This window comes from Neolamprologus multifasciatus, chromosome 11 (assembly GCF_963576455.1).
Source record: "Neolamprologus multifasciatus chromosome 11, fNeoMul1.2, whole genome shotgun sequence".
In the NCBI taxonomy this organism is placed as follows: Eukaryota; Metazoa; Chordata; class Actinopteri; order Cichliformes; family Cichlidae; genus Neolamprologus; species Neolamprologus multifasciatus.
In genome coordinates this window covers 16,201,865-16,218,519 of record NC_140449.1, presented here as the reverse complement: position 1 = coordinate 16,218,519, position 16,655 = coordinate 16,201,865, and the positions used below count along the sequence as shown (strand labels likewise).

Sequence of the window (16,655 nt, the reverse complement as noted above, 5' to 3'; positions counted from 1 at the left end):
AATTTAGGCCAACCAAAATTAAAATCTAAGTACAGTAGCTGCAGTGGCATTTCAATCAAGGCCCGATTTGGTGCAGTGATATGACTCATCTTCCCTTCTGCTCCCCTCTCTGGTCCCTCTGGCTGTCCCATTGTCTCCATCTCTCCATTGTTTAAATCTCTCTCACCCTCTGGTCCCTCATTTCTCCTTTTTCCCCAGTTCATTTTCTTGGCTGTCTGGCAGCGCACGCAGAGCCTGATTGCAGTACGTTTCCTGAACTAATAGGGGTCACATTAGCCTGGCAGGAAACACAATCCTATTATGGAAATGCTCAGTCAATTACTGGGCAAGGAATAAACACCCTCTCTGTCATTTCTGACTTTCATATTTGTGTTGGGTTAATGGTAGCAATGCACGGCTGTTATCTTCTCGATAGCGTCTTATCTGCATCTCCTGGAGGAACACAGGCATACGTTTGAGGACTGCGTCATTGCTGGAGCTACACCGGATCTGCCTGCATGAGAGCTTTTCCCCTTCAAACCAAACATCTCCACGAGAATTTTTCCAGCCACTCGCCAGCCGTGAGGGATAATGGAGTCATTATGTTTCATGTTCATGTAATAGCGCTCCATTATTGATGCTAAAAGTGACAACTGATTGTATCGCATTCTGAGTGCCTTTCACTTAATTAATCATATTGATTTACACTGAAAAGATGAAAATATTATAGAGAAATAATTATTAAGCTAATAGCTTTGACATGTTTAAAAGCTCCCTGCAGCTAATACGTTTGAGCTCTTTAGTTTAATTTAACTTATTCTACCCTATAATACAGCACTGGGAGTCTCATTGTAGCCTGAATTATAACAGATACGTATTTCAATGCTCTGGCTGTAAGCTAAACTATGCTTATGAAAATTCAGCTACAGGGAAATATAGCAGGTTTCCTAAATTACTGCTTCTCTCACACACAAGTTCACACTGGGCAAGCTCTTTTTTTTTTTTTGTTAGACTTTTGTCTGTCATGAGATGTCACAAAAACTGCATGGAGGAGCAAACTAACGTTTTATTACAGTAAGATAGTTCTGAATTGCCACTGGGCTCAAAAGCAAAAGCTTATTTGGCTAGTACATGTATGCTATGCCAGAAGAAGAAGACTCAGAGAAGGAAAAAGTGATAATTTGGGAAATTTGTTTCATAGCCAAAGGACAGCAGATTAGATTCATACCAGTATCAGAACTGTGTTACGCATGAAGCGAGATTTCAGAGGCGGGGCACAGTAAAAGTTGTTCATTTAAAATAGCAGATATTGCCAATATTGAGATTTTTGAGTGAGTAATATTGAGTAAAAACCCCAAATACTGATATATTGATCATATTTTTTTTTCTATATACACACTTGAGCTGCACAAGTAATCAAATTTTAATCTTGATTAAGATTTTGACTTGACTCGAGCAATACCGAAAGTGTGTGCTCCACCAATACAACTCAAAGCAAAAGCAAATCAAGCTCTCCCTAAATCACCCCCTGATCATGCACCAATCACAAATGTTCCCTGCACCACATAGCTTGAAGTTTCCCGGACCAGTAACACCACGATAAAGACAGATGTACAGCAACATTCAAATGTCTGGCACAGCTCTCCTTCTGCATGTCCCCCTTCACTACATCCGCGAACCTCGTCTTTGGTCTTCCTCTTTTCCTCCTGCCTCAGCTCTATCCTCAACATCTTTTGTCCAGTATATCTACCATTCCTCCTCCAGCACATATCCAAATCATGTCACCCTAACTTCATCTCCAAAACACTCAACCTGAGCTGCCCCTCTGAAGGTACTCATTTCTAATCTTGGTCATTCTGGTCACTCCCAATGAAAGTCTTCACATCTTCAGATCTACACCTCCAGCTTGGCCTTCCGTCTTCTTGTCAGTGCTACTGTCTCCAAACCATACATCACACCAGGTCTCACTACCATCTTGTAAACCTTCCCCTCTTGGCACTTTTCTTCGGCCACTCCACCATCTTCCATTCATCTCTTGTGCACCATCCATTACTTTTGATAGTTGATCCCCGGTATTTTAAACTCATTTTACCTTCACTACCTTTGCTCCTTGCATAGTTACCTTCCCATCAGTCTCCCTCTCATTCACAAAAAAATGTATTTAGTCTTGCTTCTACTTACTTTCACTCCTCTTCTCTCCAGGGCATACCTTCACCTTTCCAAGCTCTCTTCCACCTGCTATCTACTCTCACTACAGATCATAAATTCCACTGCCCTTCCTCCTATATATCTCCTTACCTCCATAAGTATGTCATCTGAACCAACCTCCTTTCCACCCTCTTCACAGTGCTCTCACTTCCTCCGTATTAATCCTCTGCACTGCCTGATCCAATAACTGTCCTTCATCCGTCCTCACATCATCATGCACTATTTAGAAATACTTGAGATTTGATGATGATGATGATGTTAACCAAGAGCAAATCATATCCAAAGCAACACAACTAACTTATACAACCACCTGGAAACATCACATTGCAGCACAATTCAAGCATGAAGGCCAAGAAGAATAATGGCTGCTACATCAATCATCGAACATCAGCTCAATGCGTCCACATATCCATCCAGCCCAATGATCACAATTAGAGTTGCATTCCTTTCGGCCAAAGATGTCAAAAGATGTGAGATAAAAAGGGAAATGGTCAACTTACTGAGCAAAATACATGATATAAAATTATTTTTCCAATGTGGCAAAACCTGCAGTGTATACAAAATATCACAGAGAAAACAGAGAGGAATCTCACATCTCTCACATGCATCACTGAAGTACAATAAATGGATCGAAAGGATGTGAAAGCAGTGTTATATTTACATTACATTTATGTCACTTAAATCAATAAATAATCACGACAATAATCGAGAGAATCATTTTGGCCATACTCGTGTGGGGCTAATATACACATGCCCACATATATAGAGAGATAAAATATACGGTTGAGTTATATCAAGAAGCTGATAGGGTTATGGTTCATTTACTTTTGACCAGTAAATTTCACAAACTACTTTGCAATTTACTGTGAAAACACTGCTTGACCTCGTACTAGTTTGCTCAGTTGAATCATAGTCGGCTAAGTGGCAAGTACTGCAAACAGTGTTGGAGCTCTTCACCAAATAGTCTTTCTTCATTTTATTTGTTTTGGCATTATATTCTGCTAAAAAGAAAAAACTTGCACAGGAGCTGCAAAGAAACAGAAAAAAGACAAAATCTTTGCAGCAAATTGGAACTGACAAATTGGTCAAGACTGTAATATAGTTGGCCTCATTGGTTGGTTGTAGCCCCCCAATCATATGCTTGAATCAACCTAACCATTTTTACCTCTCATAAAGACTTAAATGGTCACTGAAAAGTTTCATTTACAGAAATAGTAACAAATATTGTCATTCGAACCAAGCAGCAAAGTCATTCCTCAAGTCAAGGACGTTCGTCATAACATCCTTGAATTTAGGCACTCCACAGGCCCCTGAGAAAACAACTCAGAATCTCTTCTGAGTTCGTCATTTACACAAAATGAACCTCTGCTTTCCTGGGTTGATCTAGTTCCACTTTTTGTGTGTGGGTGGGGGGAGGGGCTTCACATGATGACGACAATTAAAATAAAAAGTATAAATAAAAAGAGAAAACCTCAGCTTTCCAGCAGTCTTGCTTGTGGCAAGGTATGTACAGGAGCCTAGAACACTGTCAGTTCGAGTTAAGGGCGTGCATGCATTTGGGTCGGGGACGGCTCCCTGCTGAGTCACTTCCCTGCATGATGTTAGGCTGACGGAGACAAATGCCCATAGAGTGTCAGTCAAAAGTGACCCCCATCCCCTTTGCTTTGATTCAATTAGTTTTCCAGCAGTGTCCCAAAGTGGAACCAAAGGCAATGTTCACTCAACTTAATCAGATTTTAGTTTGCTGACAACATTGTCTTCCTCCCATCCAGTTATGTGGGGCCCGTTTGGTGATGTATGTCATCTGGCTGTCACATTATCACTCCATTCACGGGTACGGGAAAGGCGCTCAGAACGTGCCCTTAATTTACCTGGACAGCTATTACTGTCATCAGCGTTGTCATTAAAGTAAGATTTGCAGATTTATCAGAAAATGTCAAACTGGGTAAAAAAAAATGACAGAGCAAAGATTCATAGCTGTCAAATCACTTTAATGGAAACGCACTATAAAATATCCTAAAGGGTGGTGCCACCCTCTTCTTTATCCTATCCATATAATCGCCAATGTGGGTCACAGGGTGGATGCAACACGGGCCAAGCAGCCTGAAAGGAGAGAGGAGGCTGGTTTGCTGCTCTTCTAAAGGGAGGAGGAAACATGAGGGGGGTCACAGGGCTGAGTTCCTGTAGCTTAGCGTGGAAAATCCTCTTTAATCCTCCAACCAGTCCCATGGAGCTGTTTACTGTATGTACGTAACGCTATTATGGAACCCAACCAAACACCCCCCTTGTGTACGCTACACCCTTTGCTTCCTCTTCATGCCCTCCCAAATGTTCACCTGTCTTTTTTTTGTTTTGTTTTTTTGTTTGATGTTTTTTCTTCTTATGTTTTTTATTTTAAGATTATCATCATTAGATAGTGAGCCAGACATAAGAATCGCACAGAGAGTGGTAAGAAAAACAAATCAGCCTTCGGGGTATTTATACCAAAATGAGGGAGGACTAGAGGGGGGCCACTTTATGGCCTGCAGTGTGGCTGACTAATCACAGTTTTCTTTTAGATACACAGTAAAATCATTACAGATAACATAAACCACGTCTAGATGTAAAGAGAAGTTATTTCTAGCAAAGTGCATATAAAGCATCAAAGTGCCATGAAAGCGCCGTCCTGTTCAGGAGATTCCTGTTTGTTTTGAAAAACAATGTTTTAAATTATTTAAACCCACCAAGCTCCATAATGGAAGAATGTATTTTGTGAAAGCTTAAAATGAATTTTCAGCTAGACTCCTGGAATCACATTACAACACAGGGCAACAAATCATCTGTGTCACTACATTGTCATTATCTAATTGTCTCGTTGTGGACTCAGGACCATCTCCTTCCTTACCCTGTCTGTATCCCTCTGTTTATGCTCTCCAAAACCACACTTCCCTATTCTTCCAATGCAGACTGCTGGTACGGTACACCCAAAAAACTGAAAACACAGTATACAATGTGAGCGCTTGCAAAATAAATGTAAAAAAGCAGCCAAAAAAAGTAAGCAGGCAAAAATGTAATTCCTTGTTAAATATATCCACATTTAGCTAATATGTCTGTCATAAAACTTCTGATCCAAGAATCACTTGGTGATCCAGGATTGGGTGATCTTAGTTAGGATAATTGTATTTGTTCAGATCTTCAAAGCAACCAGTCAGATTTGTTGTTTCATCATGAATAAGTGTGTGCTCCTGTGGTCTTTGACAAAGGAAAACTGTCCATAAAGGTCAACTGTATTAATGATAGATTCTTTAATATTTCAAGCAAACAGCAGATCACCATAGACCCGGGAAGCACGTGTAAAATATTATTTAACCCTGGTGCTTTGCAACATCTCATTAAAACAAATACCTGAATATCAAACACCTATTGACATGTTCAAAAATATAACACTAATATAAAACTAACGTGATTCAGAACATTTTTGTTTTTGTATGTATGATGCCATGTCATAAAATATAGAAAAAACTTCTGTGTTATTTACAGTGAGATGTAACATAGAAAACATAAGCTTGGTTATTTTGTTGGCTTCAATCTATTTTTGTTTTGTAGGACTTATGCACATCAAACTGTCAATAAAATCTAAAGAACTGAATCGTAAGGATTAAAAACTGGTATCTAGTTTGAAGTTTGCACTTTCAACACAAGATGAAGTTGGAGTAAAGACTCAGCACATTGGTTCACTGACTCCAGAGGGTTAAAGGGGTAAGTAGGAATTATCCATGAACATTGTTAGCAATGGAACACAAAGCAATTAATGTTCTTAAGCCTTTTAAAGTTGATGGGACGAAGATAAATCTGGGGGGGGGGGGGGGGGGGGGTGACTGTGATAACTGATGTTATATGCACTAAAATATGAACTGGCTGATTTTGAAGGGTTAAGAAAGACATTCACTTGCAATGATCAGAACTGGTTCTACCCACATTGATGCAACATCATTGGTCATTTAATCCTGCCCATATTAAATAAACCTGCTTTATTCCTGTGACAACCAATCCAATACTTTCCAAAAAACAGATAACACACAAAAAATTGAATAAATAATCATGCATCATAATTAGTGCTTCATAGCTAACGTTCTGCTTGTTTGAGTTACAAAAGGGGCCTATTATAATCTATGATGCTGTTATTGTACGTCCACCGCCATATTTGCATTGTTAGATTGCATGCTCTGTCAGAGAATAAGGAAAAGCTTAATAAAGTAAAGAACACTGCAAAGTACTGAGCAGAAGTCTTTAGCTACTTCTTAATTCTTTATATTTTGCTGGGAAAATGGGAAATAAGTGCAGCTATTTATTGAAATATGCACAGAAATACAGTAAATAAGGCAAAAACAGAGTTTTGGGCTTGAAAGTCAATACTTGGTATGGCCACCTGTTTCTTCAACACAGCCTGAACTTTTTTAGACAGCCTTCTGTAATTTCTTCATGAAGTAGTCTACATGAATTGTTCTACAGGCTTCTTGAATGATTTTTGTTCCTTAACAAAGCCTCCACTGTGTTTACAGATGGCTGTAGACACTCACTGTAGTAGATCTGTTGCCACTGGTTTTCAGTCCACTTCTTGTGTATTTTGGTATACCTCAAATAGGAATAATTGTCCAGGCTTCTTGAAGGACATTCAAAACTCTTCTTTCTTCCATATGGTATCAAGGTGATCATGTACTCCTTCAATAATGCTGAGGTCCTGAATCTGAGAGACCAATCCATGACACATCGTTTTCCACTGTGTGTTTTTCTATCCAGGCACGCTTTTTGGACATTAGCAGTATGGGATCACTGTCTTGTCACTCATTGTTATACTTGTTGCTGTCGCTGCAAAAGATACTATATTATGCCTGTCAAACTAAATTATTTTTGGTTAAGTGGCTTATATGGCTGTATGCAGCTGCATGTATCCTCATAAACGCCATAGATCCTTTAACAATTTGTAAACAGTAATAACACAGGTAAGGATGTGCACACATTTTGGGAAAGGAGATGTAAGAGTCTGTCAATCTAGACAAAGGGATTATCCACAAAAGATCATGCAAACTATCTAAACAGATTAACTTTGATGACCGGCAACTGACTTCCTTGTGGCAGCTCAGGAACAAGCTCTCAGCACAAGAGCAATAGTTCTGGGGTCTATCACACCAGGAAAGACCTCAGGTGCAGACTGTGTAAAGATGCCTCTGAGACAATCCAGCACATAACAGCAGGGTGCAAGATGCTAGCAGGCAGGGCATACATGGAACGGCATAACCAAGTGGTCGGCATAGTGTACAGGAACAAGCCGACAAGGCCTGGAAGTCCCGAGGTCAAAATGGGAGACGCCCCCTAGGGTGGTGGAGAATGACCAAGCTAAGATCCTGTGGGACTTCCAGATACAGACAGTGATAGAGCAATAGATGTAGCTATACCGAGTGACAGCAACATCTGGAAGAAGGAACATGAGAAGCTCAAGAAATGCCAAGAGCTGAGAGAAGAACTCGGGAAGATGTGGAGGGTGAAGGTAACAGTGGTCCCAGTGGTAATCGGAGCACTAAGTGCAGCGACCCCCAAGCTAGGTGAGTGGCTCCAGCAGATTCCAGAAACAACATCCGAGATGTCTGTCCAGAAGAGCGCAGTCCTAGGAACAGCTAAGATACTGCGCAGGACCCTCAAGTTCCCAGGCCTCTGGTAGAGGACCCGAGCTTGAAGAATAAAGACTTTCCCCAATGGCAATTTATTTTATGATTTTTTTAAAAAAAAACATAAAGACCTATAGACACTCGGTCATTTCAGTATTTTTTTTCTTTGTTTGAGCTTTGCCTTCACATTATTTATTTCGTAACTTGGATTCCTTAGATTGGCTACTCAGTGTTGTGTACCGTTTATGTTTTAATGCTCTGCTTCATGAGGTTTGAACAAAAATGATCAAGCTTCATAAAATATATTTTATATATTTCTTTAAATACTCGGCATAATAATAATTATGTATTCTTATTGACCAGTCATCAGAGTTGACCGATGATGACATCCGGGAAATAAAAGTTGTGGACCTAGATGCTGCAGTGCTGACAAGTCTAGGGAACAGTGACACAGAAACAACGTCACTGGACACTGATATGGAGGAACAACCAGGCTTGCCGGAGCCCTTGACTGCTTTATTTAACACTCACTCAGGGAACTCTCACCACAGGAAATAAAGGTGAAAAGTGAAGAAACATTTCACAAACTTAAATGCAGCATCATCAATTTGAAACACTAGAATGCGTCAAGATAACACCACTGGCACACCCATCGGATCACACGTACTAAATTTCACCATGTGACCACAACGGATAAAAACAGCAAAATTAATTATGGATATAATGCAGTACAACAAAACCAAGTTAAATGTCCCATCTGTTCTTTGGGGTGAAACCATGGAGGAAACAGCAAGGCAACATTATAGTGAATGCAACAATACATGTGATATGGTGGGTTTTAATACCTTAAATCTGTAGGCTAAATCAGTGTTATTTAAGCCCGCTGTTAATTTCATTAGCAAAAACCAATAAGATGATCCTGCAGACTGAGATTTTGGCAAATTATTTCTGCACTGTCTGTGATTTTGTCTGTTATATTCAAAGATAAAGGAGGTAAGAAAGCATTTGCCCCATTTTGCATTTAATAGTGGCATAGGAAGATGCAGAGTTTTTCAGCTCCTCTCTAAGCTTTGTATTTTCAGCCTGAGGTTTTTCTCCTGCTGCAGGTTCACACAGTCATTCTGAAGCTGAGTGTATCTCAGGTTTAGATCATCATATTCTCTCCTTGGGACTGGGATATCCTCTTCAGCTTTAATACAGAAATATGAAAAGTTAGGATATGCAGGCACAAGCTCACAACAAATTGGTTGATTCTAAAATATATATATCCTTACCAGAACATTGATCCAGACAGTCACACTACACTGATTAATAGCCAAATAGCAAACCTGCTAATGCAGCTTACTTTAGATATTATTATTCATATAAAGCAGGAGTTATAGTGTAACCAGAGTAGATAAATAACTTACCTGATGTAAATTGGCGCTACAAATATGAGCATTTCTGATTGCGTCCTCAGTCCAGCTTTCGTCAACACATTTAATGGCTTGCTACCACAGACGCCTCAGATTTCTTAGAAACGGCTGGGATCCTGTCGTAATTCTGTACAACTTCAACCCGCTGTTTGTAGAGGAGTGATTTTGACAGCCAAACACGCAACAACCCAACATTTTTATGATGATAACACTTTTAAATCAAGCTTTACAACTGTGTTGTCTCGTCATCCTTATCTGAATTAATGGGATGACACTTTACCTCCGCTGCCAAAATGCACACGCATGCTTTTGATGACGTAGGCAGCAAAAGGGTCTATATGATGATGATGAACTTTACATTGAACTGCGGTGCTTAGAAACCACAGAATCCCAGTGGAACCACTTATATGTGCACGAAGCCTCACGGGGTTATCGCCTACACCTTGACCTTTACATCACAGCATGCCCTCAGGGTAAAAGCAGTCTGTGCTACATATAAGGGCTTATTTAAAAGTCTACTAGCAGCACTTTAAATAAGTCTTCCCAAAGAGTGCTTTCAAGAAACACTGTCTGATCTCATGTTAGCAATTTACTTTTTGCCTGTATTCTCAGGGTAGTGCAGAAGTTCTCAGTCTACCTGAGAGCTGTGTGCATTGATGAGCGTGCAGAGATAGAAGAGATAGAGGAGGCTGCAGTTGTTGTTGAGCCTCACACAGTCGAGAGATACCGAATTTTTTCGTGGCTATCTTGATAGACATCAAGCCTCGTCCCTCACAGCTTCAGCTTATCAGCGTGGAGAAAAAAATAAATAAAAGATCAGAAAGCATAAAAGCGCAGTTTGATGCACTTGAAATACAGATAAGGATATATTTTTATTAGGAGCCAACTAATTGAATTTGTTTCTTTTTAAAACAGCATGTATGAAATCATTTCCACTAAGTGAATACAGTTCAGTTTCATCAACGTGAATCTCGATGCAGTAATCAATTGGTAACGGCAAGAACTCACTGATGTTTGCAGGGTGAAGGATTAATCAAAGCCAGCAGGACCGTGCATGATTTCATCATAAGAGTCATGACTGAAGGTGTGTGCGCATGTGTCTGTGTGTGTGTCACTACCATTTTTTCTACTGTAGTAACAGTTCTATGGTAAAGAACATGGCAGATTCTAATAGTTGAACAGGTTAATATGTATGTTAATTGTTTAATACTGCAATGTTGTTGAAAGGGGAGCTTTACTGACTCCTTGAAAACCCTCATAAAATGTTGTTCAGTGGTTGTGAACACAGACTACAGTTCATGATGCCACTAAAGGGAGGGCGGTGTGTCTGCCTGTCTGCAGCAGTGCTGTGTGAAGCTGTGTGTCAGCTGGATGAGGCAAAGACAGCACTGCTGGCACTGAAAATGTTGCAAAGTAGTACCTAATCCGATAGTTGTTTTTACTGTTGATTGTTGGCCGATCTCAGTACCAAGCCCTAGACTTGACATTTCTAAAATGTTGGTAGCAGAGCTAAACACTCAGTTACTACAACACAATGCTCAACTGACAAATATTTTTTCTAAACAATTCATTATTTAGTCTATGACATGGAAAAAAAACAACTGTATATTAAAAAAAAAAACATTATGGCTTTTCAAATAACATTGTCTTTGAGCATATTATATATACAGGAAAGTTAACACACAGTCTAAATATAGCGTTGTAGTTTACGAGTATATATAAGGTTTGAATTATGCCTAAACTATTTTTTATTTATAAATGTCCATAGTAATGAAAAATTACATAATCCAAGTTACTTTTTAAGCAAAATGCCACATTACCAAACTGTGTTTTCTTATATTTTACTGGATATTAACAAAACATGCAATTAAGAGATTTTTGCATTAGCGTACGGGAAATACACTGGTATTCTTGTTTAACTTCTCCCAACCTTTGAAAGATGATTCTTTAGAAAATGCTTTTTGTAGCTCTTTTTAAGGCATTCTTTTTTACATTGATTGATGGCAGCATTGTTAGAAAACAGTTTGCCTGAGCAGCATGAAGGATCATCTGAGCAAGTGAAACAAGATGAGCAGTCATCACAAAATTCAGACACTTTACTTGACAACTCTTCTCCCCGTTTTCACTCTGATTTGACCTTGAACGTCTCGCTGGCCTTGACCAAGCTACCTTTCGCATCAGTGAAGCCACCGTGTCTGTGGACAGTGATCCAGCTCCCTTTAGTTAGCTCTGTGTTCGTGACTACCTTCTCCCTTATATGTTTTACCAGCATGTATAATAAGTGATTAAAAGGACAATACACAGGCTTCCACCACTTGACTCCCAGAGGCAGCTCATTCTGCACCTTATGGGAATACCTTATTGCATTATGCAATGGTGTAATAGGCTTAGTTAGCTACATACTACTCTGCAGGGGAAGATGAGGAGGGGAGGGGAGTTGTGGCCACACTCAGATGACTCACTTCATTAAGTCTACCTTCCTAAGAGCTTTCTAGTTGCTGAGGAGTGAACTTTCCATGCTCCCACATTAGCACAGACCTCAGATAACATGTACTGTTGAGTAAATAATGTAAACATGGTTCAAATACACTTTTGTGCTGATGAATAGTCTGAATTCCCATTTTCTTTTGATTACTGTTAACCTTCCCTTTACCTCTGCATTATTTAGAACTAAATGTGGCTTATTACTGCTGCTCAGAGCTGTATTCGTTCATTAAGCTCCTATAATGTACTTCAGGATAGCGAAAATGCAGCAGGAGCGCCAAAGGTAAAACGGATCTTAATGTAAGTACTGCTGAGGCGCATGAAGAACAAGCAGCTCAGGTTATTTGTTTAGTGGGAATAAGAGCCTCCCTTCACCTGAATTTCACCTGCACCGCTGAAAGCATCACAAGACTCCAAGCATCCCCAAGGAACTATTTTTAAACCATCCGGGTTCCTGAGCTGTAGCATCCGCACAGAAACACTACACTTTGCAAACATTAAAGCTTTATAAGGAAACGACTTATCCGACCACACGTGAAAAAGAAAAAAGAAAAGAAAGAAGAAGCCGGGCTATCCGTTTGACAGAGAACAAACATGTCGCTGCGCATCGGTACTTACTTTCAGAGGAACATTGCGCGATGACGCCTTTCGGATGCTCGCAAACACACTCGCGATGCTGTTACAAGTATTTCTTCTTCAGGCGTGCGCCACGGCAGGAATGTACACAGAGGCAGACATGCGGAGTCATTTGACCTTCTCCCAATAGAAACTACCATCGGTGAGACGTAGGAGAGGGGAGGAGCGGACCAAACCAAACCGGGCAGGCGTCCCGGCAGAGCGGAGAAAGCGGAGAGGGGAGGGGAAGGAGGAGAGCTGTCATTCTCAGATACACTGCAGGAATAAAAATGACACAGTGGCTGCAGATAAGGAAAAAATACACGATTCTAGTGAGCAAAAACAGACCCACTAAGCTTAAACGGGTTTAAGACTGTGGAACTATTAGGGTTTGTTCTGGCTCCAGCTAATGATCACATGATATCCATACTAATATTACTACTAATAATAATATTAACAGGCTGTCAAAAAAAGAAGTAATTTATCACATTTACTTTTAAATACAAAATAAACATTAGAGATATAAATAAAACTTTATGTATTTGAGCAAAAATAAAAAAGCAAAATGTCATAAGGTACGGCAGTATACCATAAAAAGTGTGGCATAACCACTAGTAGTAATTTTTGTTGAAATTTATGAACATGCATAAACTGAGCAGGTGTTTCAATATCTTAACTTGTAAAGAAACTATTAACTAAAGCTGTCAGATAAGCTTGAAGCAAGAGGTACACTGGTGGAACGGTAAAAAGTGAGACAAAGGGTACAAAAAAAGGAAAAACAAAGGGGTGGAAAGAAATGCTTGAAAGTACTAGAACTTCTATAATATAGGCAGAGCAGTGTTTTAGAGTGTTCTTAATTATTTTTAGCTGTGTGAACAGACTAACAATTAAGTACATTTACAAATTTCATCAAAATAAATAACATTTGTTTTACAGTCCACAGATAGGTTAAAGTTAACTGCTGTGTATAGTAGTGTATATATTAGGTTATTATTGAATGCACAAGAGGTGATGACTTACCTAATTTATTCCTAAATGCTTAAACAATATCAGTCTCAAGAGAAAAGTACTGCACACCAAAAGGAGCTCCTTCGATACACAAATTTCACTACAGGCGTAAACTTTGCATGTGACAAATAAAAGGCTTGATTGATTGATTGTATTAGAAGAGGCAAAATACAATATAGCAATTGTAGACAACAAAGTGGTTTCAGGGATGCAACCCTATGGTGCAGGAAGGAATCCACGTAAACAACTTAAAAAATTATTATACACTATATTGCCAAAAGTATTCAGTCACGCATCTAAATCATTGAATTCTACAAACTTTGTGAAAGAAGTATAGTCGTGAGATTTCCTAGCTACTAGGTATTCGACAGTCAACTGTTAACTGTATTATAACAAAGTGGAAGCGACGAGGAACGACAGCAACTTAGCCACAAATCACAGAGTAGAGTCAGCAGATGGTGAGGTGCGTGGACCATTTCTGGACAATTTCATACTACTAACTTTGTGGGAATAATTTGGGGTTGGCCCCTCTTGTTCCAACATGATTGCACACCAGGCACAAATCAAGGTACATAAAGACATAGATGATCAAGTTTGGTGTGGAAGAACTTGATTGGCCTGCACAGAGTCCTGACCTCAACCCCAAAAGAATACCTTTGGGATGAATTACAGCAGAGACGAGCCAGGCGTTCTCATCCGACATCAGTGTCTGGCCTCACAATGGTCAAAAATTCAATTTGACACACTCCTAAACCTTGTGGAAAGCCTTCCCGGGAGACTGGAAACTGTTATGGCTGCAAAGGGTGGGCCGACATATTAAACACATTGGGATGTCACTGAAGTTCATGTGTGTGTGAAGGCAGATGAGCCTTCACACACTTATGTTTCATTGTGCCATGACCAGATGAGGTACAGCCATGTTAGAGAGATAAGGCCCAAAGCCAAAATTTTAAATTCAGAATTGAAAATTTATGGCTACATTGACAACACCAGGAGTTCATGCCCGCTGAGCTGGAAACAGCATTTCTCAAGTATAAATGAAGACTTGTTACTGTATTGATTGATAGGGCTCTTCAGCAGTAAGAGCCTAAAATCGATGAGCACCACGTGGAGTTTGAAGACTGAGCGCTGATGACAGATGCCTGTGATGCCTACCCTCCTGAACACCCCAGAGCTCACTCATAAATAAATAAAGGAGACAGTATATTTCCTGAGAAACAGCTTGTTTCGTTGAAGGAAAGGCTTGTGTATAGGCTGCTTTTCACTCTGGATCATTTACAGAACACAAAAGGGACGCACTAAAAAATTAGAAATTACATGAGCTTACACAATGGGCATCACATGGAACAACAATCCATTAATCAGAAATTAGTTAAAGAGGCACTTTATTGCAGCAATAACATTTAGGGTTGTGTGTGCGTGTCTTTTCTCACACCAATCATAAAAATGTAAATGGTGGCGCACAAATTAATTTGCTTTGAGACTTACTGGGTAGCAGTAAACATGAATTTCTCATCCGTGTAAGTCTGAGTAAATTGCCTAGGAGATATTGCATACAATCTTAGATAAAATGTAAAATAGTTAAGAAAAAAATTCAACATGATCTCATGTTCCATGGGTGGAACCTATAGTTATATATACTAGTTATATATATTATATACTGATATAGTTAATAAAAAGTGGAAAGTATCTGAATACACATTCACATAAGCATTACTAGAGGCAATAATATGCAACATCATATTTTGAAATCATATCAAGTGCTGCTACTTTGGTATTGATTTTGTAGTGAAGCTGCATTGCAATTTACATTTAGCAAATTAGTTTTTATTTGCTGGAGAAACCTGAAAAATTAGTAGTTTTTCTTGGCACTACTGAAACATTTACTATGTTGTACCATCCTGTATAATGTATTCTCCTTGGCTATACAGGGATTTGCATTTCACTCATTACCTAATTCAACAAGTCTAAAAGACTTTCAATCATGCTTTCAACTCTTGAGGCTGCTTAAGGTAAATGCTAACACCAGCGTACTAATCATTGACAAGTGAAACGCTATCATTAACATATTTCAGCAAAGTATTTACTTTAAGTGTTTTCACTTTATGCTACTTTTTTTCTTATCATATTTCAGAGAGAGGCAGCACGGTGGCACGGTGGTTAGCACTGTTGCCGCACAGCAAGAAGGTCCTGAGTTCAATTCCACCATCAGGTCTTTCTGTGTGGAGTTTGCGTGGGTTCCCTCCGGGTACTCCGGCTTCCTCCCACCGTCCAAAGACATGCAGCTTGTGGGGACAGGTTAATTGGATAATCCAAATTGTCACTAGCTGTGAATGTGGGAATGAATGTGAGTGCGAATGGTTGTCTGTCCCTGTGTGTTGGCCCTGCGACAGACTGGCGACCTGTCCAGGGTGTACCCTGCCTCTCACCCTATGACAGCTGGGATAGGCTCCAGCGCCCCCCGCGACCCTGAAAAGGATAAGCGGAAGCCAATGGATGGATGGATGGATATTTCAGAGAGAAAGATTATTAGCCTTTATACTCTATTACATTGGACAGCTACAGTTGCTAGCTGCTAGCAGAGTGAGATTTGGCTTGTGAACACGTGATCAGCTGAAACACTTACTAAAGACACTTTGCTCAGTCACAGTGAACACCTAAAGGGAACCATAACTACCCCCACCCCCTAAAGAACCTCTGATGTTTCGTCTCCACAAAAAGCACATTTTTTGTTTTTCACAGTACATACACTCACAGACAGAGGTACTGAGCAATGCTGCCATTTCACATGACATACAAGCAAGCTGTTTCCTGTATGAGGTTCTGGCTGTAGTGGAGCATCACACCATACGGTCAGGTCCCTTTAACAGTGGAAAGCTAACATAGTGTTTGATGTGTATGCCTCTTCAGAATTTGTTGATGACCTTTGGTGATACCAATAGCCAGTGAGGAACTTTATTCAGTTAACCTGTGCTATGTGACAAAACAGATAGGACAAACAGGAAATAGATTTTGGTGCCCCTGCCATGCTATCTCAATTACACTTCCATTGCATATACATGTAGAAACTCTGTAGCACAGAGCAAAAGTAGATAGTATTGCCTGAAAACATATGCTGAAAGCGGGCAGCAGGAATGGGAGCAGAAAAATGCCAGAAATGTCAAAATAATAGGTTATTATTTGCACTCAGATGGTCTGTTCTCTGTTTTCCGTGGCTGTCCCACCTTATACATTTTGTGTTGCTGGAAAGGTACCCTCTAACTACAGATGAAAGGGATTGTGTGAGACTGTGCTGAATGTC

At 39.8% G+C, this 16,655-nt stretch overlaps 1 long non-coding RNA gene across 1 annotated transcript in view; it reads right to left on the bottom strand.

Moving 5' to 3' along the window:
- The window catches only part of LOC146508027 (uncharacterized), a 37,066-nt gene extending 24,207 nt beyond the window's left edge, over positions 1–12,859 (bottom strand). Inside the window, exon 1 of the long non-coding RNA XR_014877012.1 lies at positions 12,350–12,859. This is a non-coding gene — a long non-coding RNA (uncharacterized LOC146508027). The remainder of the gene's footprint in view (positions 1–12,349) is intronic.
- Between the last annotated feature and the right edge of the window lie 3,796 nt (positions 12,860–16,655).